Below are 24227 nucleotides of genomic sequence, written 5' to 3' on the forward strand. Positions count from 1 at the left end.
AGCGTACACACTGCCCGATCCATCGGGGACGAACGTCATGAACTGGGCGGGCGTGTACACACGCCCGCCCAATTCAGCTGTCAATCACCGCCGGCCGCCGCAGCATGTGTACGGGCGGTCGGCCATACACACACAGTGATGCGCCAATATATCGGTAGATATATTGGCCGTCGACTGTGCAGCGGGGCCGACGCGATACGTACACATATGTACACACTGGCCGATGGACCCGCGATATATCGGCCGTTCAAGAGCACGACTGATATATCGCCCAGTGTGTACCCACCTTAACACTAGCAGGATTATTCTCCTATCACTTGTGATGGAGGCTACAAAACACCTACTTCTAATTGGCAGCTAGTGGAGAAAACGGACAGTATTTTCACATAGAGACTTAGCACAACCGGGCAAGGTCATCACCAAACAACAAAAGCAGGCTATGTCAGGGAAGGAGACGTTGTCAAATAAATGACACAAAAGAGTACCCCCAGTCTATGGCTCAATGCTGTTACTGCTGTACATATAGTATTACGAGCAGGGCTTAAAGTGCTTCAAGTGATCCCGTAGAGGTGCTGGTACCCATTTTCCAGTCACTTACCTACCCCCCAATTAGGTAGAATCAGGGCCGGGGCTAGGGTATTCGGTACCCCCTTGCAAACTAAAATTTGTGCCCTACCTCCCATACTTTATAAAAGGGACAGTGGTCTTACAAGGAAGGGACACAATAGTACCAATTCAAATTACACCACACAGTAACACAATCTTATGACTCAGCAGCACAAAGTGTGGTGTAATATTACACCACTCTACACAGTGGTACCCATTAGTTATGCCCACAGTAGTAGGGCCGCTTACGCACAATGCCCACAGTAGTAGTGTCCCTTACACCTAATGCCCACAATAGTAGTGCCCCTTACACGTAATGCCCACAGTAGTTGGGCCGCTTATGCACAATGTCACACCAGCAGCTCACTGCCTATGTCCCTCCAGCAGCTCACCTGCCTCTGTGTCCCTCCTGCCCCCCCTCACCCAGTCTTCAGATTGCACAGAACCTGCTCCTCTTCGTGGCTCTTCACTTCAGCGGCGATGTAAGGACATACGAAGTGCTGGAAAAGGAAGCCACTAAGACCTGAGGAGGGGACTAATGCCACCCGACAGATACGTTGTGATTACCATGAGGGGCGGGCCGCAGGTGGAGGACGACCACGGAGGACCTTAGGAAGGGGGAGGTGGCTGCAGTTTGTCGTTGACACCAGCACCACCTGTATCATCTATTGATGCCAGTGGTGGGGTGGGCTTTTCTGTTGGAATTGCTGTGCAGGGGCCATGGCGGAGGTGGAACGAGCTCCAACTACTATTACAGGTGATGGAACTCCGTTCCAACCACGCCCTCCCCCCACTTTAACCCCTAATTATGAGGATTACTACAGCTAGTGTCTTACTAGGCACCATTACTATAGCTGGCAGTAAGCATTACTTCTACTGTAAATACTAGTAGATATCCTCGTCTGTCTTGTGATTTCATGTGACCTAGTGTATATTTTCAGCACTGGTGACCGTATATTCTATTTCTCTGACGTCCTAGTGGATGCTGGGAACTCCGTAAGGACCATGGGGAATAGCGGCTCCGCAGGAGACAGGGCACATCTAAAGAAAGCTTTAGGACAGTGGTGGCCAAACAGTCGATCGCGATCGACTGGTCGATCGCGGACATGCGACCAGTCGATCGCGATACGCCGCCCAGCCACCCGAAGCCGCGCCTCTCCTGCCCTCCGCTCCCGCTCTGTCTCCTCACAGTCTGACGGCCGAGTGTATAGCTCAAATCAGGTGCCGGTTCGTTAGCCAATGAGAGCTCGCGGACCGGCACCTGATTTGAGCCATACACGCTGCCGTCAGACTGAGGAGGCAGAACGGGAGCAGCAGGCAGGAGAGGCGCGCGCTGCGCTCACCACACACCAACGGTGAGCTGTTCTATAATCTATACATGTCTGGCACTGGGGGAATATCTGGCTCTGCAGACACATGGCACTGTGGGGGCATATCTGGTACTGTTGGGGCATATCTGGCACTGTGGGGCATGTCTGGCACTGTGGGGTCATGTGTGGCACTGGGGGCATATCTGGCTCTGTGGGCACATGGCACTGTGGGGGCATGTCTGGCACTGTGGGGTCATGTGTGGCACTGGGGGATATCTGTCTCTGCGGGCACATGGCACTGTGGGGGCATATCTGGCACTGTGGGGCATATCTGGCACTGTGGGGCATGTCTGGCACTGTGGGGTCATGTGTGGCACTGGGGGAATATCTGGCTCTGCGGGCACATAGCACTGTGGGGGCATATCTGGCACTGGGGGCATATCTGGCACTGGGGCATGTCTGGCACTGCGGGGTCATGTGTGGCACTGGGGGCATATCTGGCTCTGTGGGCACATGGCACTGTGGGGGCATGTCTGGCACTGTGGGGTCATGTGTGGCACTGGGGGAATATCTGTCTCTGCGGGCACATGGCACTGTGGGGGCATATCTGGCACTGTGGGGCATATCTGGCACTGTGGGGCATGTCTGGCACTGTGGGGTCATGTTTGGCACTGGGGGCATATCCGGCTCTGCGGGCACATGGCACTGTGGGGGCATGTGTGGCACTGTGGGGTCATGTGTGGCACTGGGGGAATATCTGGCTCTGCGGGCACATGGCACTGTGGGGGCATATATGGCACTGGGGGCATATCTGGCACTGTGGGGCATGTCTGGCACTGTGGGGTCATGTGTGGCACTGGGGGCATATCTGGCTCTGCGGGCACATGGCACTGTGGGGGCATGTCTGGCACTGTGGGGTCATGTGTGGCACTGGGGGAATATCTGGCTCTGCGGGCACATGGCACTGTGGGGGCATATCTGGCACTGGGGGCATATCTGGCACTGTGGGGCATGTCTGGCACTGTGGGGTCATGTGTGGCACTGGGGGCATATCTGGCTCTGCGGGCACATGGCACTGTGGGGGCATGTCTGGCACTGTGGGGTCATGTGTGGCACTGGGGGAATATCTGGCTCTGCGGGCACATGGCACTGTGGGGGCATATCTGGCACTGGGGGCATATCTGGCACTGTGGGGCATGTCTGGCACTGTGGGGTCATGTGTGGCACTGGGGGCATATCTGGCTCTGCGGGCACATGGCACTGTGGGGGCATATCTGGTACTGTGGGGGCATGTCTGGCACTGTGGGGTCATGTGTGGCACTGGGGGAATATCTGGCTCTGCGGGCACATGGCACTGTGGGGGCATATCTGGCACTGGGGGCATATCTGGCACTGTGGGGGCATGTCTGGCACTGTGGGGTCGTGTGTGGCACTGGGGGCATATCTGTCTCTGCGGGCACATGACACTGTGGGGGCATGTCTGGCACTGTGGGGTCATGTGTGGCACTGGGGGAATATCTGGCACTGCGGGCACATGGCACTGTGGGGGCATATCTGGCACTGTGGGGGCATATCTGTAATCTGGCGCTGTGGGGGCATATCTGTATCTGGCACTGTGGGGTCATATGTGGCACTGGGCATATCTGGCTCTGTGGGCACATGGCACTGTGGGGGCATATCTGTATCTGGCAGTGTGGGGGCATATCTGGCACTGTGGGGTCATATGTGGCACTGGGCATATCTGGCTCTGCGGGCACATGGCACTGTGGGGGCATATCTGGCACTGTGGGCACATGGCACTGTGGGGGCATGTGTATCTGGCACTGTGGGGGCATATCTGGCACTGTGGGGGCATGTGTATCTGGCACTGGGGGCATATGTGTTTGAGGTTTTTACCTGTGGGGGCCAATGTGTTATTTTGCGTGAGGTAGTCATTACACTCTGCGCAGCAAGGCTACGTCCCTTTTTTTTTGTTATACCACGCCCATTTTTAGTTATAGCACGCCCACTTTTTGTTATGCCACGCCCCTTTTTTTGCGCGCGCGCCTGCGGCGCGCGCTATTATTCCTCCTAGGTAGATCACAAAAGCTTTTTAGCTTTCACAGTAGATCACCGACTCCAAAAGTCTGGCCACCCCTGCTTTAGGATCACCTGGTGTGCACTGGCTCCTCCCCCTATGACCCTCCTCCAAGCCTCAGTTAGATTTTCTGTGCCCGACGAGAAGGGTGCACACTAGGGGCTCTCCTGAGCTCTTTGTGAAAGTTTTAGTTTAGGTTTATTATTTTCAGTGAGACCTGCTGGCAACAGGCTCACTGCATCGAGGGACTAAGGGGAGAAGAAGCGAACTCACCTGCGTGCAGAGTGGATTGGGCTTCTTAGGCTACTGGACATTAGCTCCAGAGGGACGATCACAGGTTCAGCCTGGATGGGTCACCGGAGCCGCGCCGCCGGCCCCCTTACAGAGCCAGAAGAGCGAAGAGGTCCGGAAAAATCGGCGGCAGAAGACTTTCCTGTCTTCAGATAAAGGTAGGCGCACAGCACCGCAGCTGTGCGCCATTGCTCTCAGCACACTTCACACTCCGGTCACTGAGGGTGCAGGGCGCTGGGGGGGCAGCGCCCTGAGACGCAATAAATCGTTAGAAAACCTTTTATGGCTAAAATAAATGCATCACATATAACTCCTGGGCTATATGGATGCATTTAACCCCTGCCAAAACATACAAGAAAACGGATAAGGACGCCGAGAAAGGGGCGGAGCCTATCTCCTCAGCACACTGGCGCCATTTTCCCTCACAGCTCAGTTGGAGGGAAGCTCCCTGGCTCTCCCCTGCAGTCACTACACTACAGAAAGGGGTTAAAAAAGAGAGGGGGGCACAAATTAGGCGCAGTATAAACAATACAGCAGCTATAAAGGGAAAAACACTTATATAAGGTTATCCCTGTATATATATAGCGCTCTGGTGTGTGCTGGCAAACTCTCCCTCTGTCTCCCCAAAGGGCTAGTGGGGTCCTGTCCTCTATCAGAGCATTCCCTGTGTGTGTGCTGTGTGTCGGTACGTTTGTGTCGACATGTATGAGGAGAAAAATGATGAGGAGACGGAGTAGAGTGTCTGTAATAGTGTTGTCACCCCCTGGGGGGTCGACACCTGAGTGGATGTACTGTGGAAATTGCGTGACAGTGTCAGCTTTGTATAAAAGACAGTGGTTGACATGAGACAGCCGGCTACTCAGCTTGTGCATGTCCAGACGTCTCATATAGGGGCTCTAAAGCGCCCGTTACCTCAGATACAGACGCCGACACGGATACTGACTCCTGTGTCGACGGTGAAGAGACAACCGTGATTTCCAAATAGGGCCACACATTGCATGATTGAGGCAATGAAAAAAGTTTACACTTTTCTGATAATATGAATACCACCAAAAAAAAGGGGTATTATGTTGGTGAGGAAAAACTTCCTGTAGTTTTCCGGAATCTGAGAAATAAAATGCGTGGGTTTCCCCCCGATAACAATTGATCATTTCTAAAAAGTTATTGGCAGTATACCTTTTCCCGCCAGAGGTTAGGGTGCGTTGGGAAACACCCCCTAGGGGGGATAAGGCGCTCACACGCTTGTACAAGGGCTCTACCCTCTCTTGAGATGGCCGCCCTTAAGGATCCTGCTGATAGAAAGCAGGAGGGTATCCTAAAATGTATTTACACACATACTGGTGTTATACTGCGACCAGCAATCGCCTCAGCCTGGATGTGCAGTGCTGGGTTGGCGTGGTCGGATTCCCTGACTGGAAATATGATATCCTAGATAAGGACAGTATATTATTGCCTATAGAGCAATTAAAAGATGCATTTCTATATATGCATGATGCACAGCGGAATATTTGCCGACTGGCATCAAGTATAAGTGCGTTGTCCAATTATACCAGAAAAGTGGTCAGGTGATGCGGATTCCAAACGGCATTTGGAAGTATTGCCTTAAAAGAGGGGATGTACCCCAGGTCGCCTCTCAAAATAAGACGCCGTATTATCAGGCGCAGGCCTGGTTGGCAAGCGGACAAAAGGGTTCCTCTTTTCTGCTCGTGACAGAGGGAGAGGAAAATGGCTGCAGAGATCAGCCAGTTCCAAGGAACAGAAACTCTTTTCCGCCTCTGCCAAGCCCTCAGTATGACGCTAGGGCTTTACAAGTTCAGGCACGGTGGGGTCCCGTTCTCAATGAATTTCAGTGCGCAGTGGGCTCACTCGCAAGAGATCGGTGTAGCACTATATCAGGTAGTGTTGCGGCAGCACGATTGGATTCTCAATATTCCAAAATCGCAGCTGGTTCCGACGACTTGTCTTCTGTTCCTAGGGATGATCCTGGACACAGTCCAGAAAGAAGGTGTTTCTCCCGGAGGAGAAAGCCAGGGAGTTATCCGAGCTAGTCAGGAACCTCCTAAAACCGAACCAAGTCTCAGTGCATCAATGCACAAGGGTTCTGGGTAAAAATGGTGGCTTCCTAGACAAGGGTATCCCTCCTGTGGTGGTTGCAGAGTGCTCATCTTCTAGAGGGCCGCAGATTCGGCATTCGGGACTGGGTCCTGGTGGCCACGGATGCCAGCCTGCGAGGCTGGGGAGCAGTCACACAGGGAAGGAATTTCCAGGGCTTATGGTCAAGCCTGGAGACATCTCTTCATATAAACATTCTGGAACTAAGGGCCATTTACAATGCCCTAAGTCAAGCGAAACCCCTGCTTCAGGGTCAGGCGGTATTGATCCAATCGGACAACATCACGTCAGTCGCCCACGTAAACAGACAGGGCGGCACGGGAAGCAGGGGGGCAATGGCAGAAGCTGCAGGGATTCTTCGCTGGGCGGAGAATCATGTGATAGCACTGTCAGCAGTGTTCATTCCGGGAGTGGACAACTGGGAAGCAGACTTCCTCAGCAGACACGACCTTCACCCGGGAGAGTGGGGACTTCACCCAGAAGTCTTCCACCTGATTGTAAACCGTTGGGAAAAACCAAAGGTGGACGTAATGGCGTCCCGTCTAAATAAAAAACTAGACAGATATTGCGCCAGGTCAGGGGACCCTCAGGCAATAGCGGTGGACGCTCTGGTAACACCGTGGGTGTACCAGTCAGTGTATGTGTTCCCTCCTCTGCCTCTCATACCAAAAGTACTGAGAATCATAAGAAGGAGAGGAGTAAGAACTATACTCGTGGTTCCGGATTGGCCAAGAAGGACTTGGTATCCGGAACTTCAAGAGATGCTCACGGACGAACCGTGGCCTCTACCTCTAAGAAAGGACCTGCTCCAGCAGGGGCCTTGTCTGTTCCAAGACTTACCGCGGCTGCGTTTGACGGCTTGGCGGTTGAACGCCGGATCCTGAAGGAAAAAGGCATTCCAGATGAAGTCATCCCTACCCTGGTCAAGGCCAGGAAGGACGTAACCGCAAAACATTATCACCGCATTGGCGAAAATATGTTGCGTGGTGGGAGGCCAAGAAGGCCCTACAGAGGAATTTCAACTGGGTCGTTTCCTCCATTTCCTGCAAACAGGACTGTCTATGGGCCTAAAATTAGGGTCCATTAAGGTTCAAATTTCGGCCCTGTCGATTTTCTTCCAAAAGGAACTGGCTTCAGTGCCTGAAGTTCAGACATTTGTAAAAGGGGTACTGCATATACAGCCTCCTTTTGTGCCTCCGGTGGCACCTTGGGATCTCAATGTTGTGTTGAGTTTCCTAAAGTCACATTGGTTTGAACCACTCACCACTGTGGACTTAAAATATCTCACATGGAAGGTGACGATGCTGTTAGCCCTGGCTTCAGCCAGGCGTGTGTCAGAACTGGCGGCTTTATCATATAAAAGCCCTTAGTTAATATTTCATTCTGACAGGGCAGAATTGAGGACTTGTCCTCAATTTCTACCTAAGGTGGTTTTCTGCATTTCACATGAAGCAACCTATTGTGGTACCTGCGGCTACTAAGGACTTGGAGGATTCCAAGTTGCTTGACGTGGTCAGGGCCCTGAAAATATATGTTTCCAGGACGGCTGGAGTCAGAAAATCTGACTCGCTGTTTATCCTGTATGCACCCAACAAACTGGGTGCTCCTGCTTCTAAGCAGACGATTGCTCGTTGGATTTGTAGTACAATTCAGCTTGCACATTCTGTGGCAGGCCTGCCACAGCCAAAAATCTTAAAATGCCCACTCCACAAGGAAGGTGGGCTCATCTTGGGCAGCTGCCCGAGGGGTCTCGGCTTTACAACTTTGCCGAGCAGTTACTTGGTCAGGAGCAAATACGTTTGTAAACTTCTACAAATTTGTTACCCTGGCTGAGGAGGACCTGGAGTTCTCTCATTCGGTGCTGCAGAGTCATCCGCACTCTCCCGCCCGTTTGGGAGCTTTGGTATAATCCCCATGGTCCTTACGGAGTTCCCAGCATCCACTAGGACGTCAGAGAAAATAAGAATTTACTTACCGATAATTCTATTTCTCGTAGTCCGTAGTGGATGCTGGGCGCCCATCCCAAGTGCGGATTGTCTGCAATACTGGTACATAATTATTGTTACCAAAAAATTCGGGTTATTGTTGTAGTGAGCCATCTTTTATAGAGGCTTCTCTATTAGCATGCTGTTAACTGGGTTCAGATCACAAGTGTACAGTGTGATTGGTGTGGCTGGTATGAGTCTTACCCGGGATTCAAAATCCTTCCTTATTGTGTACGCTCGTCCGGGCACAGTATCCTAACTGAGGCTTGGAGGAGGGTCATAGGGGGAGGAGCCAGTGCACACCAGGTGATCCTAAAGCTTTCTTTAGATGTGCCCTGTCTCCTGCGGAGCCGCTATTCCCCATGGTCCTTACGGAGTTCCCAGCATCCACTACGGACTACGAGAAATAGAATTATCGGTAAGTAAATTCTTATTTTATTACTTACATACGGGTAAAAAAAATAAAAAAAAAATACATCAATAATCCATATTTCTAAAGAGAGGGAAAAAATAAACCACCACACACACACACGGTGGTATTTAAAGTTCCACCATGTGGTTACATATGGATATATACAGTACTTGGCAATATACTACATTTTAACATTCAAATATGGGGATTGTCTTCTGGTTGTTTTAACACTGCAACGTACAATCACTAATATAATAATAGGTGTGGTCACCATAGTGAACACCTAAAAAGATTTCAACAAAGAGCAACGAGACCCATTCGAGCCAGAAAGAGACCCAAAATAATAAACTCTTGTGTTTCAGCTACTTAGCTCCGTAAGGTCGGTAAACCTCTTTATAGATGTATTTAAATGATATAGATCTGTAGGAACTATAATAGAGCGCTCTTGAACACACGACTGATTGCACAGCTTAGCTACAGTAAACAGCTTTTGGGCAGAGACCTAAAATGACTTGTTCCATAGAGCATTATGAACAAAAACGTCTTTTCACTAAGCACATTAACAAATTGTAAAATCCAGAGCGGGATGGAAACACAAACAAATAGCGTTTGTGTAGTCTAGGTAACCTTATCAGGCTCCCAACTCCTATGTCTGCACCAAGGCAATTGTTATATGTAGGATACGGCGACCTTGCAAAAAATAAGAGGAAGAGACTTTAAGGCGGAATTTCATGGAGGTACAAAGTCATTCTTTAAATTGCATCCTTGAAAACCAGCTGGCATCTTGAATACAAGGAAGATACAAGGGAAGGAAATACTGCGGAACTGGTTAGGAGGACAACTCTATACATATATATTTGTAGTTTATTATTTAGAAGACAAAAGTTTGGAAAGGGGGTTTGTAGAGGATGTACGGCTGCTTTGCTGCTAATAGTTCCATTAAGGTCTGGATTCTGAGATACAAGTAACTTTGTTTCTACATTCAGGGTAAATACTGGCTGCTTTTGTATGTAGCCCACAAATACTGTACAGCTTTAAATTTATCTAAATATTAAGATTTGCGTTTGAGCACGCCCCTCTCATCTAAATCTCTCTGCACTTGTTACATCTGCCCCACCTGCAGAGCAGCATGGTTTTACCACGGTGCAAAGTTACGTTTTCTTTTTTGCTTTACTTCCAACTCAGAATCAGCCTCTAAGCCAGTAATTGTCAAACTGTGCACCTAGGCATCCTAGGTTGCCCGAGGACACTTGCAGGTACCTTGGATTGATGGTCCAGGAATAATTCAAATTATTTAGGGTCAATGCAATAGGCAAAACCAGTGCTGGTGGCTGCTAATCATAACATGTGGACAAACAGAAGCAAGTCCTGTCCCTCACCACACAATTAAACCCAAGGATGACCTATAAACTCAATTTACTTAATTTAATATTTCTTCCTTAATTTTTTCAATTAAAAAAAAAACTTCTGGCCTAGGGGTGACGTGAACATAAATTTTGATCCTCTAGGGGACCGCGATTCAAAGAAGTTTGGGAACCACTGGTCTAATAAGTGATTTGGGAAAATTCGCCGGCATCTTGTGTTAATATACAGTAATTCTATTTATCTGCAATATTGTGCAGGATGACACACATGGAAGAAGATGCCCTTTCCTGAATAAGTGTAACTCTAGGTATTATTAGTTTGTGCTACTAGCAACATTACATGCTCATATCGTCCACCATTATTATGGACCCAAATCACTCCTTTCCTCCTAAACTATAGATGAAGCTTCCTGACCCTTTCCAATCATTCCAGGGCCTTTAGAAGCAGCATACTCCAAAGATTGCAGTAACCTGGGAGAAAACCCATAGAAACACAAGGAGAACCACACACGTCACCAACACTGTCTCCTGGACAGCTACACCTTAAACACAACATATTTCATTGCTTTGTGTAGTCGAGATGCAATTTTAGTAAAATATGCCATGACTGCATTTTTATAGCAGGCCCTGCCTTGCTGGCAATTGAAGTTTGAGAAAAGCTGCGTTACATGGGGAGAAGCACACACAGTTCCAAATCGATTGCATCATTTACATGTCATGTTCAGTTTAGACTGTCCCAATGACCTTTTGTGAAACATATTCTATAGTTACACAGATTATTTTGAGATTAATTTAACCTAGAGGAAGTACCAATCAGACATGCAATAGGCTGAGAGACCCTGCTTTAGAGTTATTGTATACCGTAATGGGCCCTACATACTTATAGATCTAAGTGAACGATATGAACGTTCTCGTTCATATTGTTCAGTGTGTAGGCACCAATGATGAACGATGCGTGGCCCCACACTTATTCATGGTTGGTGCCGGAACGCTTATGCATGCATACCAATATGGGCAATCTCGTCCATATTAGCATGTAGGGCTATGGGGCTGGGTGATGGGGGAGTGAAGAAACTTCCCTCCCCCCCCTGCCGCTGGGTCGCCAGTATCGGCCGACGGGCACTTTGGCGACCAATCACCTAATGTGTAGGGCCCATAACATATTTGGTACCTTGACCTATCCATCAGCTAGTTAGTGCTATACAATATATGTACCACAGTCAAGTAGAAGAAAACAAATCTGAAAAAATAAGATTTTACTTACCGATAAATCTATTTCTCGTAGTCCGTAGTGGATGCTGGGGACTCCGTCAGGACCATGGGGATTAGCGGCTCCGCAGGAGACAGGGCACAAAAATAAAGCTTTAGGATCAGGCGGTGTGCACTGGCTCCTCCCCCTATGACCCTCCTCCAAGCCTCAGTTAGGATACTGTGCCCGGACGAGCGTACACAATAAGGAAGGATTTTGAATCCCGGGTAAGACTCATACCAGCCACACCAATCACACCGTACAACTTGTGATCTGAACCCAGTTAACAGTATGACAACGTAGGAGCCTCTGAACAGACGGCTCACAACAATAATAACCCGATGTTTGTAACAATAACTATGTACAAGTATTGCAGACAATCCGCACTTGGGATGGGCGCCCAGCATCCACTACGGACTACGAGAAATAGATTTATCGGTAAGTAAAATCTTATTTTCTCTAACGTCCTAGTGGATGCTGGGGACTCCGTCAGGACCATGGGGATTATACCAAAGCTCCCAAACGGGCGGGAGAGTGCGGATGACTCTGCAGCACCGAATGAGAGAACTCCAGGTCCTCTTTAGCCAGGGTATCAAATTTGTAGAATTTTACAAACGTGTTCTCCCCCGACCACGTAGCTGCTCGGCAGAGTTGTAATGCCGAGACCCCTCGGGCAGCCGCCCAGGATGAGCCCACCTTCCTTGTGGAATGGGCCTTGACAGATTTAGGCTGTGGCAGGCCTGCCACAGAATGTGCAAGTTGAATTGTGCTACAAATCCAACGAGCAATCGTCTGCTTAGAAGCAGGAGCACCCAGCTTGTTGGGTGCATACAGTATAAACAGCGAGTCAGATTTTCTGACTCCAGCCGTCCTTGAAATATATATTTTCAATGCCCTGACAACGTCCAGCAACTTGGAATCCTCCAAACCGCTAGTAGCCGCAGGCACCACAATAGGCTGGTTCAGGTGAAACGCTGACACCACCTTAGGCAGAAAATGAGGACGAGTCCGCAGTTCTGCCCTGTCCGAACGGAAAATCAGATATGGGCTTTTATACGATAAAGCCGCCAATTCTGACACTCTCCTGGCTGAAGCCAGGGCCAGTAGCATGGTTACTTTCCATGTAAGATATTTCAAATCCGCCGATTTGAGTGGCTCAAACCAATGGGATTTGAGAAAATCCAAAACTACATTAAGGTCCCACGGAGCCACAACCGGGGGCTGTATATGTAGTACTCCTTTTACAAAAGTCTGGACTTCAGGAACTGAAGCCAATTCTTTCTGGAAGAAAATCGACAGGGCCGAAATTTGAACCTTAATGGACCCCAACTTGAGGCCCATAGACAATCCTGTTTGCAGGAAATGTAGGAATCGACCCAATTGAAATTCCTCCGTGGGGGCCTTCCTGGCCTCACACCACGCAACATATTTTCTCCAAATGCGGTGATAATGTTGTGCAGTCACCTCCTTCCTGGCTTTAACCAGTGTAGGAATGACCTCTTCCGGAATGCCTTTTTCCCTTAGAATTCGGCGTTCAACCGCCACGCCGTCAAACGCAGCCGCGGTAAGTCTTGGAATAGACATGGTCCCTGCTGAATCAGGTCCCGTCTTAGAGGTAGAGGCCACGGATTTTCCGTGAGCATCTCCTGAAGTTCCGGGTACCAAGTTCTTCTTGGCCAATCCGGAGCCACGAGTATCGTTCTTACTCCCCTTTGCCGTATAATTCTCAGTACTTTGGGTATGAGAGGCAGAGGAGGAAACACATACACTGACTGGAACACCCACGGTGTTACCAGAGCGTCCACAGCTATTGCCTGAGGGTCTCTTGACCTGGCGCAATACCTGTCCAGTTTTTTGTTGAGGCGAGACGCCATCATATCCACCTTTGGTTTTTCCCAACGGTTCACAATCATGTGGAAGACTTCTGGATGAAGTCCCCACTCTCCCGGGTGTAGATCGTGTCTGCTGAGGAAGTCTGCTTCCCAGTTGTCCACTCCCGGAATGAACACTGCTGACAGTGCTATCACATGATCTTCCGCCCAGCGAAGAATCCTTGCAGCTTCTGCCATTGCCCTCCTGCTTCTTGTGCCGCCCTGTCTGTTTACGTGGGCGACTGCCGTGATGTTTTCCGACTGGATCAACACCGGCTGACCCTGAAGCAGGGGTTTTGCCAGGCTTAGAGCATTGTAAATCGCTCTTAGCTCCAGTATATTTATGTGAAGAGACATCTCCAGGCTTGACCATACACTCCCTGGAAGTTTCTTCCCTGTGTGACCGCTCCCCAGCCTCTCAGACTGGCATCCGTGGTCACCAGGACCCAGTCCTGTATGCCGAATCTGCGGCCTTCTAACAGATGAGCACTCTGCAACCACCACAGAAGAGACACCCTTGTCCGTGGCGATAAGGTTATCCGCTGATGCATCTGCAGATGCGATCCGGACCATTTGCCCAGCAGATCCCACTGAAAAGTTCGTGCGTGGAATCTGCCGAATGGGATTGCTTCGTAAGAAGCCACCATCTTTCCCAGGACTCTTGTGCATTGATGCACAGACACTTTTCCTGGTTTTAGGAGGTTCCTGACAAGTTCGGATAACTCCTTGGCTTTCTCCTCCGGAAGAAACACCTTTTTCTGAACCGTGTCCAGAATCATTCCCAGGAACAGCAGACGTGTTGTCGGGGTCAACTGAGATTTTGGAAAATTCAGAATCCACCCGTGTTGTTGCAGCACTACTTGGGTTAGTGCTACTCCGTCCTCCAGCTGTTCTCTGGACCTTGCCCTTATCAGGAGATCGTCCAAGTAAGGGATAATTAATACGCCTCTTCTTCGCAGAAGAATCATCATTTCGGCCATTACCTTGGTAAAGACCCGAGGTGCCGTGGACAATCCAAACGGCAGCGTCTGAAACTGATAATGACAGTTTTGCACCACGAACCCGAGGTACCCTTGATGTGAAGGGCAAATTGGGACATGCAGGTAAGCATCTTTTATGTCCAGGGACACCATAAAGTCCCCTTCTTCCAGATTCGCTATCACTGCTCTGAGTGATTCCATCTTGAACTTGAATTTTTGTATGTACAGGTTCAAAGATTTCAGATTTAGAATAGGTCTTACCGAGCCGTCCGGCTTCGGTACCACAAATAGCGTGGAGTAATACCCCTTTTCCTGTTGTAGGAGGGGTACCTTGACTATCACCTGCTGAGAAAACAGCTTGTGAATGGCTTCCAATACCGTCGCCCTGTCTGAGGGAGACGTTGGCAAAGCAGACTTTAGGAACCGGCGAGGGGGAGACTTCTCGAATTCCAACCTGTAACCCTGAGATACTACCTGCAGGATCCAGGGGTCCACCTGTGAGCAAGCCCACTGCGCGCTGAAATTCTTGAGTCGACCCCCCACCGTTCCTGAGTCCGCTTGTAAAGCCCCAGCGTCATGCTGAGGGCTTTGCAGAACCCGCGGAGGGCTTTTGTTCCTGGGAAGGAGCTGCTTGCTGCCCTCTCTTACCCTTTCCTCTGCCTCGGGGCAGATATGACTGTCCTTTTGCCCGCTTCTTATAGGACCGAAAGGACTGCGGCTGAAAAGACTGTGTCTTTTTCTGTTGGGAGGGGGTCTGAGGTAAAAAGGTGGATTTCCCGGCAGTTGCCGTGGCCACCAAATCCGATAGACCGACGCCAAATAATTCCTCCCCTTTATACGGCAATACTTCCATATGCCGTTTGGAATCCGCATCACCTGACCACTGTCGTGTCCATAAACTTCTTCTGGCAGATATGGACATCGCACTTACTCTCGATGCCAGAGTGCAAATATCCCTCTGAGCATCTCGCATATAAAGAAAAGCATCCTTTAATTGCTCTAAAGTCTGTAAAATACTGTCCCTATCCAGGGTATCAATATTTTCAGTCAGGGAATCCGACCAGACCACCCCAGCACTGCACATCCAGGCTGAGGCGATGGCTGGTCGCAGTATAACACCAGTATGTGTGTATATACTTTTTAGGGTAGTTTCCAGCCTCCTATCAGCTGGATCCTTGAGGGCGGCCGTATCAGGAGACTGTAACGCCACTTGTTTTGATAAGCGTGTGAGCGCCTTATCCACCTTAGGGGGTGTTTCCCAGCGCGCCCTAACCTCTGGCGGGAAAGGGTATAATGCCAATAACTTTTTTGAAATTAGCACTTTTCTATCTGGGTTAACCCACGCTTCATCACATACATCATTCAATTCCTCTGATTCAGGAAAAACTACAGGTAGTTTTTTCACCCCCCACATAATACCCCTTTTTGTGGTACTTGTAGTATCAGAGATATGCAAAGCCTCCTTCATTGCCGTGATCATATAACGTGTGGCCCTACTGGAAAATACGTTTGTTTCTTCACCGTCGACACTAGATTCAGTGTCCGTGTCTGGGTCTGTGTCGACCGACTGAGGTAAAGGGCGTTTTACAGCCCCTGACGGTGTCTGAGACGCCTGGGCAGGTACTAACTGGTTTTCCGGCCGTCTCATGTCGTCAACTGATTTTTGTAATGTGCTGACATTATCACGTAATTCCATAAACAAAGCCATCCATTCCGGTGTCGACTCCCTGGGGGGTGACATCACCATTACCGGCAATTGCTCTGCCTCCACACCAACATCGTCCTCATACATGTCGACACACACGTACCGACACACAGCAGACACACAGGGAATGCTCTATTGAAGACAGGACCCCACTAGCCCTTTGGGGAGACAGAGGGAGAGTTTGCCAGCACACACCCAAGCGCTATAATATATATGGGAACAACCCTATATAAGTGTTGTATCCTTATAGCAGCTTAAATATAGTAATATCGCCAAAAAAAGTGCCCCCCCTCTCTGTTTTACCCTGTTTCTGTAGTGCAGTGCAGGGGAGAGTCCTGGGAGCCTTCCTCACAGCGGAGCTGAGCAGGAAAATGGCGCTGTGTGCTGAGGAGAATAAGCCCCTATTTCGGCGGGCTCTTCTCCGGAGTTTGTGAGATCTGGCAGGGGTTGAATACATCCATATAGCCTCAAGGGCTATATGTGATGTATTTTTTAGCCATAAAAAGGTATTATACATTGCTGCCCAGGGCGCCCCCCCAGCGCCCTGCACCCTCCGTGACCGCTGTGTGAAGTGTGCTGACAACAATGGCGCACAGCTGCAGTGCTGTGCGCTACCTCAGGAAGACTGAAAAGTCTTCTGCCGCCTGCTTCTGGACCTCTTCCATCTTCGGCATCTGCAAGGGGGGTCGGCGGCGCGGCTCCGGGACCGGACTCCATGGCTGGGCCTGTGTTCGATCCCTCTGGAGCTAATGGTGTCCAGTAGCCTAAGAAGCCAATCCATCCTGCACGCAGGTGAGTTGACTTCTCTCCACTAAGTCCCTCGATGTAGTGAGCCTGTTGCCAGCAGGACTCACTGAAAATAAAAAACCTAAAAACTTTTTCCAAGCAGCTCTTTAGGGGAGCCACCTAGATTGCACCCTGCTCGGACGGGCACAAAAACCTAACTGAGGCTTGGAGGAGGGTCATAGGGGGAGGAGCCAGTGCACACCACCTGATCCTAAAGCTTTATTTTTGTGCCCTGTCTCCTGCGGAGCCGCTAATCCCCATGGTCCTGACGGAGTCCCCAGCATCCACTAGGACGTTAGAGAAAAAAAAAATGTATGTATATGTATGTGTATATATATATATATATATATATATATATATATATATATATATATATATATATATATATATATATATATATATATATATATATATATATGTATGTATGTATGTATGTATGTATGTATGTATGTATGTATGTATGTATGTATGTATGTGTATATATATATATATATATATATATATATATATATATATATATATATATATATATATATATATATATATATACATATACTTGCTGTGACGGATTGGCACTCACCTACCAGAGGGTAAAGTGCTCCGGTGCCTTCTGCAGCATATGTAAACAGCAATTCTATTCGATACAGCGGCACTCAGAGACTGGATACAGTGGTAAAAATCCTTTTTACTAATTCATGGTGATAAGTTGCATTCCAACGTTTCGGGGCGCAACCCGCCCCTTTGTCAAGGTGAGCAAACAAACAAGTGAATAAAACAAAATAGTACATACCTTTATGTGTTGGGAAGACCCGTCGGCGGGAAAGACAGCGGTGTGCAGACGACGTGAGTGATTTCCGGCTGCCTACTGTGACGCGTGTGTGAGGTGCGCGTCATAGTGATCGCGATACTGTGCTGTTGATCTCGGGCGTTGCCGTGGTAACCTCCAGTACACGGAACTGTCCAGTAGTCTCGTGTGTGGTCATGGCAACCACGGGACTCCGTGTGTTCGCTGGCTGAGTATAGATCACAATAGGTGACTGTGAAAAGAAGTGATTAGAGCTAGAAGGGGGATGCTATGGTGCGGAACAAGACTGTAGGCGAACATTAAAATGTCAGAGTAATTCAGGCTGTAATATACAACAGTGTCGGCATCTAATGTGCGGTCGTGATATACGTTCATGGTAATGGATATGATCTCGTGCCATGACCACACACGAGACTACTGGACAGTTCCGTGTACTGGAGGTTACCACGGCAACGCCCGAGATCAACAGCACAGTATCGCGATCACTATGACGCGCACCTCACACACGCGTCACAGTAGGCAGCCGGAAATCACTCACGTCGTCTGCACACCGCTGTCTTTCCCGCCGACGGGTCTTCCCAACACATAAAGGTATGTACTATTTTGTTTTATTCACTTGTTTGTTTGCTCACCTTGACAAAGGGGCGGGTTGCGCCCCGAAACGTTGGAATGCAACTTATCACCATGAATTAGTAAAAAGGATTTTTACCACTGTATCCAGTCTCTGAGTGCCGCTGTATCGAATAGAATTGCTGTTTACATATGCTGCAGAAGGCACCGGAGCACTTTACCCTCTGGTAGGTGAGTGCCAATCCGTCACAGCAAGTACCTATAGACATTGGGGCACCACGGTCCTCATAGTCATTTGGGATAAGGCACCCCCGGAAAAATATACCTCTATATTCATGATTATATACATATCAATACGTCCTAATTGCAAGGGAAGAGCCACAGGAGTCAAACACAGCACTGCAGCACTGACACTTTTGCACTTTGGGATTTATTAAGGAACAAGCCTCTTTCGGTCCTTATTGCATGGACTTTAGATTATTCAGCTATATTTTATCCAGCACAGATCAGGCATCAATATATGTCTCTCGCGATCTAGCAATAACCATCCATTGATACACACAATGTCTCAAGCGTCTAACCAGACCAGCTCGGCTACCAATTTGGTTAATCAGTACAGTTTCACTAACGCTGATGCAGAACGGCTGCTGTTCACAGAGGAACTCACTGAGGCCGATGAAGAACTGAACATGGACGACATCCAGCACTGTCTGATTAAACTAAAAAAGAGGGAATTGGACTTCTTAATGCACGGCATATCTCTTTCTAATTACCATCGGGATAAAATGATCCCTAGAGGATTCCGCGTGCGTAATGTCCCGACCATCGGCCGCTTTAACACTGAATTTTGCGACCGCTGGATCGGGATATTAAACAAGTGCAGCATGGACCTCATGCTACTTGTTATTGAAGAGGCTGGAAGGGAATTGAAGTCCACCAGGGAGAAGATCCTATCCTTTGAGGAAGAACATAAAAGCATATTAACCGCTGACAGCAACCAACAATTGATGCTCAAAATACGGACTCAGATTGAGCAACACAAAAAAGAACTTATCAAGTTCAAGAGGGGCAAGCTGACAGTGGTGAAGGAAGACTACGAAAATAACCAGGTCTACAGGTGGCTGGCAGGTGGTGAACCGGGCAACCACAGACCATACAACTACAGATCTAAACATAGTTGGCGGAGGCGCAGGGAAGATCGCCCAAGAGAGAACGTCACCTCTAACAGCGACAGTGACTTTGTAATGGCCGACTCTGAGGGTCCTTCTGAACTCACTCAGACCCCTTTACCGACAAAGCCTGCCGAGCAGGCAGGCGCAAAAGTAAGAGGACGCCCACCCGCCGGGGACAACAAAACACGCGGCTCCAGAAGCACCTCCACCAGGAAGAAAACGTAGTGTTCAACCTATCAGACCGCCCATTAAGTCCATTGGAAACTAAAGTTTTAAATTACGGTTTATCATTTGTTCCTACCTCAAAATTCGACCAACTCGGCTGGCATACAGAACTTTATAAATTTGCCCGTAAGCTACGTCTGCAGGAACATTTTCAGAACCATGCTTCTTCAACCCCTCCGGACCCCCATCAGGATTTCATCAGTAACATGCGAGAATCCAAGTTCGATCCAATTTCTTCTAATCCTTCCATCAAGACTTTTACACGACTGGTGGATGAATCAGTATTGAAATATGGAGCGGCCGCCACAAAAATTCATTACAACTTGTCCAAGCCAGAATATAGAGCGCTTAAACAGCTGGGAGAGTGTAAGGACATTATAATCCGCCCAGCGGACAAGGGCGGAGGAATCGTGATACAAAATCTGACAGACTACAAGAGGGAAGTGCACAGACAATTATCGGATCATGAGGTGTATGAATTGTTGAACACGGATCCCACTGTGCAATATAAAAAGGAAGTCGATGACATTCTCGACACAGCGGTCCAATCTCAAACGATATCTCATAAGTTACGATTGGCACTACAACAACCGTTCCCAATGACACCCATCTTGTTTACAGTACCAAAAATTCACAAGAGTATCACGAACCCGCCCGGCAGGCCCATCATCTCAGCCCACAAATCCATCTACCAACCCATCTCCATTTTTCTTGACAGCCTGTTACAGCCACTTATATGTCAACAACCTTATCATCTGAAGGATACCACCAGCTTCCTCAACCACCTAAAGTCTATTCCGCTGGTACCACCTGGCACATTGATATGCACATTAGACATATGCAACCTGTACACAAGTATTCCCCATCAAGCCGGATTAACAGCCATGAAACAGTTTCTCATACAGACGAACTTAACCACATTGGATCATACCTTATTTTTGAAGTTACTGGAACTAACACTCACACGCAACTATTTTATTTTTGATGGCCAGTTCTATCGCCAACTCAGCGGGTGCGCTATGGGAAGTAACGTTTCCCCGTCCTTCGCGAACGTCTTCATGCTAATTGAGGAACAACGTATGTTCTTTAACAACAGTAAGTTTGCTTCACACATACTCCACTACTCCAGATACATAGACGACGTGTTTATTCTATGGACAGGCCAACAAGCTGAGTTCGAGGACATGGTCCAATTCATCAACAGCAGAACTTCGCCCATCAAAGTAACAGCCCAGTGCAGTTTTAAACAATTAAATTATCTGGACGTTAACATATCAATCACCACGGAGGGTCTACAGACCGACTTGTTTCATAAACCTACCGACAAAAATACGTTACTCAGATTCAATAGTCACCATCCCATGGCTCTAAAGAAGGGATTACCTAAGTCCCAATACACACGGGCAGCCAGGATCACAAGCAGCCCAACAGCACTCCAGGGAGCACTTTCAGACGTAACACGGCGCTTCGTCAATAGGGGCTATCCCCGCAAGATGCTACGTGACATGGAGAAGGAAGCAGCGTGCAGCCAGAGGGACGATCTATTGAAACCACAAGTCAAAGAGGCTGTCAATATAATACCTTTTGTCTCCAAATACAACAACGTTAGCCCAGTCTTACCAAGAGCTTTGACAGCATTATGGCCTATAATACGATCTGATCAAAAACTCACCCCTCTACACAGAAAACGGCCAATGGTATGTCATACGAAGGGCAAATCAGTGAGAGACTTTGTGGTACACACGGATATTACCAACTTTAAACCCCTCCCTCCCAATACGTTCCTGTCAAAAGCCCCAGGGTGCTATAAATGCTTGGGATGTGAGACCTGCAAAAACATGACTGCCGGAGACACCTTCACCTCCAGTGCCACTGGCAGAACTTATTCCATAAGACACGTCCTCACATGTACTACAAATCATGTGATTTATGTAATAACTTGCCCATGTAAATTACAATACGTGGGGAAAACAGTTCGCACTGCCAGAGAACGGTTTGCAATGCACAGGTCTGCCCTTAAAATAGCATTGAAACAACGCAAGTCTGATCAACCGGTGGCCAGGCATTATGTAGAATGTGGACATAAGCTGAACGATTTGAACTTCCAGATCATAGACCATATTCCCAAAAGCATCCGAGGTGGCGACAGAGCTGGCGCCTTACTAAAAATGGAAGCACGATGGCAGTTCAAATTGAATACCACAAAACCAACGGGCCTCAATGACCGCATACAATGGAGCGTGTTCTGAGCCTCCTCCTACTGGCTCTCATCCATAGCACAAGTATGAATAAGGGACGAATGGATCTTTATATGCCTTACCATCACGAAGGACAGAAAAAGAACTATAACAGTCATTGATTTAAATCTATTTTGATAACGTTTAGGTATTTATTACTATAATCATACATACTACGGGTTTGGCCCTTTAATTATACCGCCGTCATCACACATACCATCGGTCACACACACGACACCGGTCTATCCCGATTCTCCTTTTTTCCTCTTCGTGCCCTCTCTTTCTCTTTTTCTTTTTTACTCTGGGGCCTATCTAGTGCCATGAGATCATATCCATTACCATGAACGTATATCACGACCGCACATTAGATGCCGACACTGTTGTATATTACAGCCTGAATTACTCTGACATTTTAATGTTCGCCTACAGTCTTGTTCCGCACCATAGCATCCCCCTTCTAGCTCTAATCACTTCTTTTCACAGTCACCTATTGTGATCTATACTCAGCCAGCGAACACACGGAGTCCCGTGGTTGCCATGACCACACACGAGACTACTGGACAGTTCCGTGTACTGGAGGTTACCACGGCAACGCCCGAGATCAACAGCACAGTATCGCGATCACTATGACGCGCACCTCACACACGCGTCACAGTAGGCAGCCGGAAATCACTCACGTCGTCTGCACACCGCTGTCTTTCCCGCCGACGGGTCTTCCCAACACATAAAGGTATGTACTATTTTGTTTTATTCACTTGTTTGTTTGCTCACCTTGACAAAGGGGCGGGTTGCGCCCCGAAACGTTGGAATGCAACTTATCACCATGAATTAGTAAAAAGGATTTTTACCACTGTATCCAGTCTCTGAGTGCCGCTGTATCGAATAGAATTGCTGTTATATATATATATATATATATATATATATATATATTTATATACACACACACACACACACACACACACACACACACACATACATACATATATATATACATACACACATACTATAAGGAAAAAAAAAAACCAAGACAGTCGTATCCATTAGTTAAGTTACCATCAAGACAAGTCAGTACATTTATTTTATATTAAGAGCAAATAGGAGCCCTAAGGAACACAAATTGTTTCACAAATTTCTGAACTGGTAAAACAATTTACACATTTAGGCCAGCAAAATTGCAAAGCTCAGTAATAGCACATGCAAAATAAGCCTATCAAAAACAAGTCCGTAACCGTTTAACAGTAGCAATGACAAAAAAAAACTATATATATATATATATATATATATATATATATATATATATATATATAATAAAAATTATATTAAAAAAAAATAATATATATATTTACACATTTATCTATGTATTGTTTCTTTAGGCTGCGATTCATCATTGACATGGAACCACAGGGCACTGGAAACCACGCACAAACAGTCAAATGGCATATGACTTGCTAGGCAAATAAATAAAAAATAAATAAAAAAGAACTGCTTGTGAACTTTAAAAAAAAAGTCTCCTCCCCACACCATCAAATGACTACATAGGCTTCCTGAACAGTACACAACACAGCCATACTTTTCTGCCATCCAGAGAGGTGTGTGCACATATTGGATAGCTATGGTAGTGCAGACATCCACGTTTTCACTCTCACCTCTATGGGGTGCGAGAGAAAGCTTGCGATACCGGCAGGAATATAGCTAAGAAAAAATGAATATCAAATGCAAGTTTAAAAATATAAAAAAATAATTAAATAAAAAAAAAAGTCTATGTGGTATTGCTATCTTTAAACTATATCAGACAATATAAAAAAAAGGATTACACACCGTTTCATCTTAAATAATTTGTTCTTAATAAAGCACTCGCTCATTGTTTGCAAGACAGATATTTTGAGTACCCGGCAATTTATAAGACCGCAAAAGTCCTGTAGAAGATTGAGATACAGTAATCAGCTCAAGCCTCCAGATTATAAATGGATTCCTGCTATGCTCTTCCCAGATAAACAAGGCCAATGCTCTACTTGTGGCTGTAGCCGGCCAGATGCTAATCAGGTTATAGAAAAGGAAAACACTGGGATCAAAGGACTGACGACAAGTCTTGTGGACAAGTTAGCAACATTCGGTCTCTACAGGGCTTTATTCTGCTAGATAAACTGCCTTTGATCAAATGCTGACCAACACGTATTATCCAGGCAGCCAATCACTCAAATAGCCAAACCATACAAAGTTACTGAATTGTGGGGCAGATTTATTAAGCCTGGTGAAGTGATAAAGTGGAAGGTGATAACACACCAGCCAATCAGCTCCTAACTGCCATGTTACAGGCTGGGTTTGAAAAATGACCGTTAGGAGCCGACTGGCTGGTGCTTTATCACCTTCCACTTTATCACTTCACCAGGCTTAATAAATCTCCCCATAAATTTGAAATTGTTAAAGTAATTGTTTGTCCTTCCTTCAGCACTGGTTAATGAAAGGGCTC

General features: G+C 47.6%; 1 protein-coding gene and 1 long non-coding RNA gene across 3 annotated transcripts in view; one reads left to right on the plus strand and one right to left on the minus strand.

Annotated features, from left to right (window-relative positions):
* JAG2 (jagged canonical Notch ligand 2) overlaps nt 1-24227 on the minus strand; it is a 144643-nt gene that overhangs the window by 64994 nt on the left and 55422 nt on the right. The gene's annotated exons all lie outside the window — the stretch shown is intronic.
* LOC134980406 (uncharacterized) lies at nt 17732-23295 on the plus strand. Its single transcript, XR_010190389.1, has 3 exons — nt 17732-18144; nt 22241-22487; nt 23131-23295. It is a non-coding gene; the product is annotated as an uncharacterized LOC134980406 (long non-coding RNA).

Source organism: Pseudophryne corroboree, chromosome 12, assembly GCF_028390025.1.
Source record: "Pseudophryne corroboree isolate aPseCor3 chromosome 12, aPseCor3.hap2, whole genome shotgun sequence".
Classification (NCBI taxonomy): Eukaryota; Metazoa; Chordata; class Amphibia; order Anura; family Myobatrachidae; genus Pseudophryne; species Pseudophryne corroboree.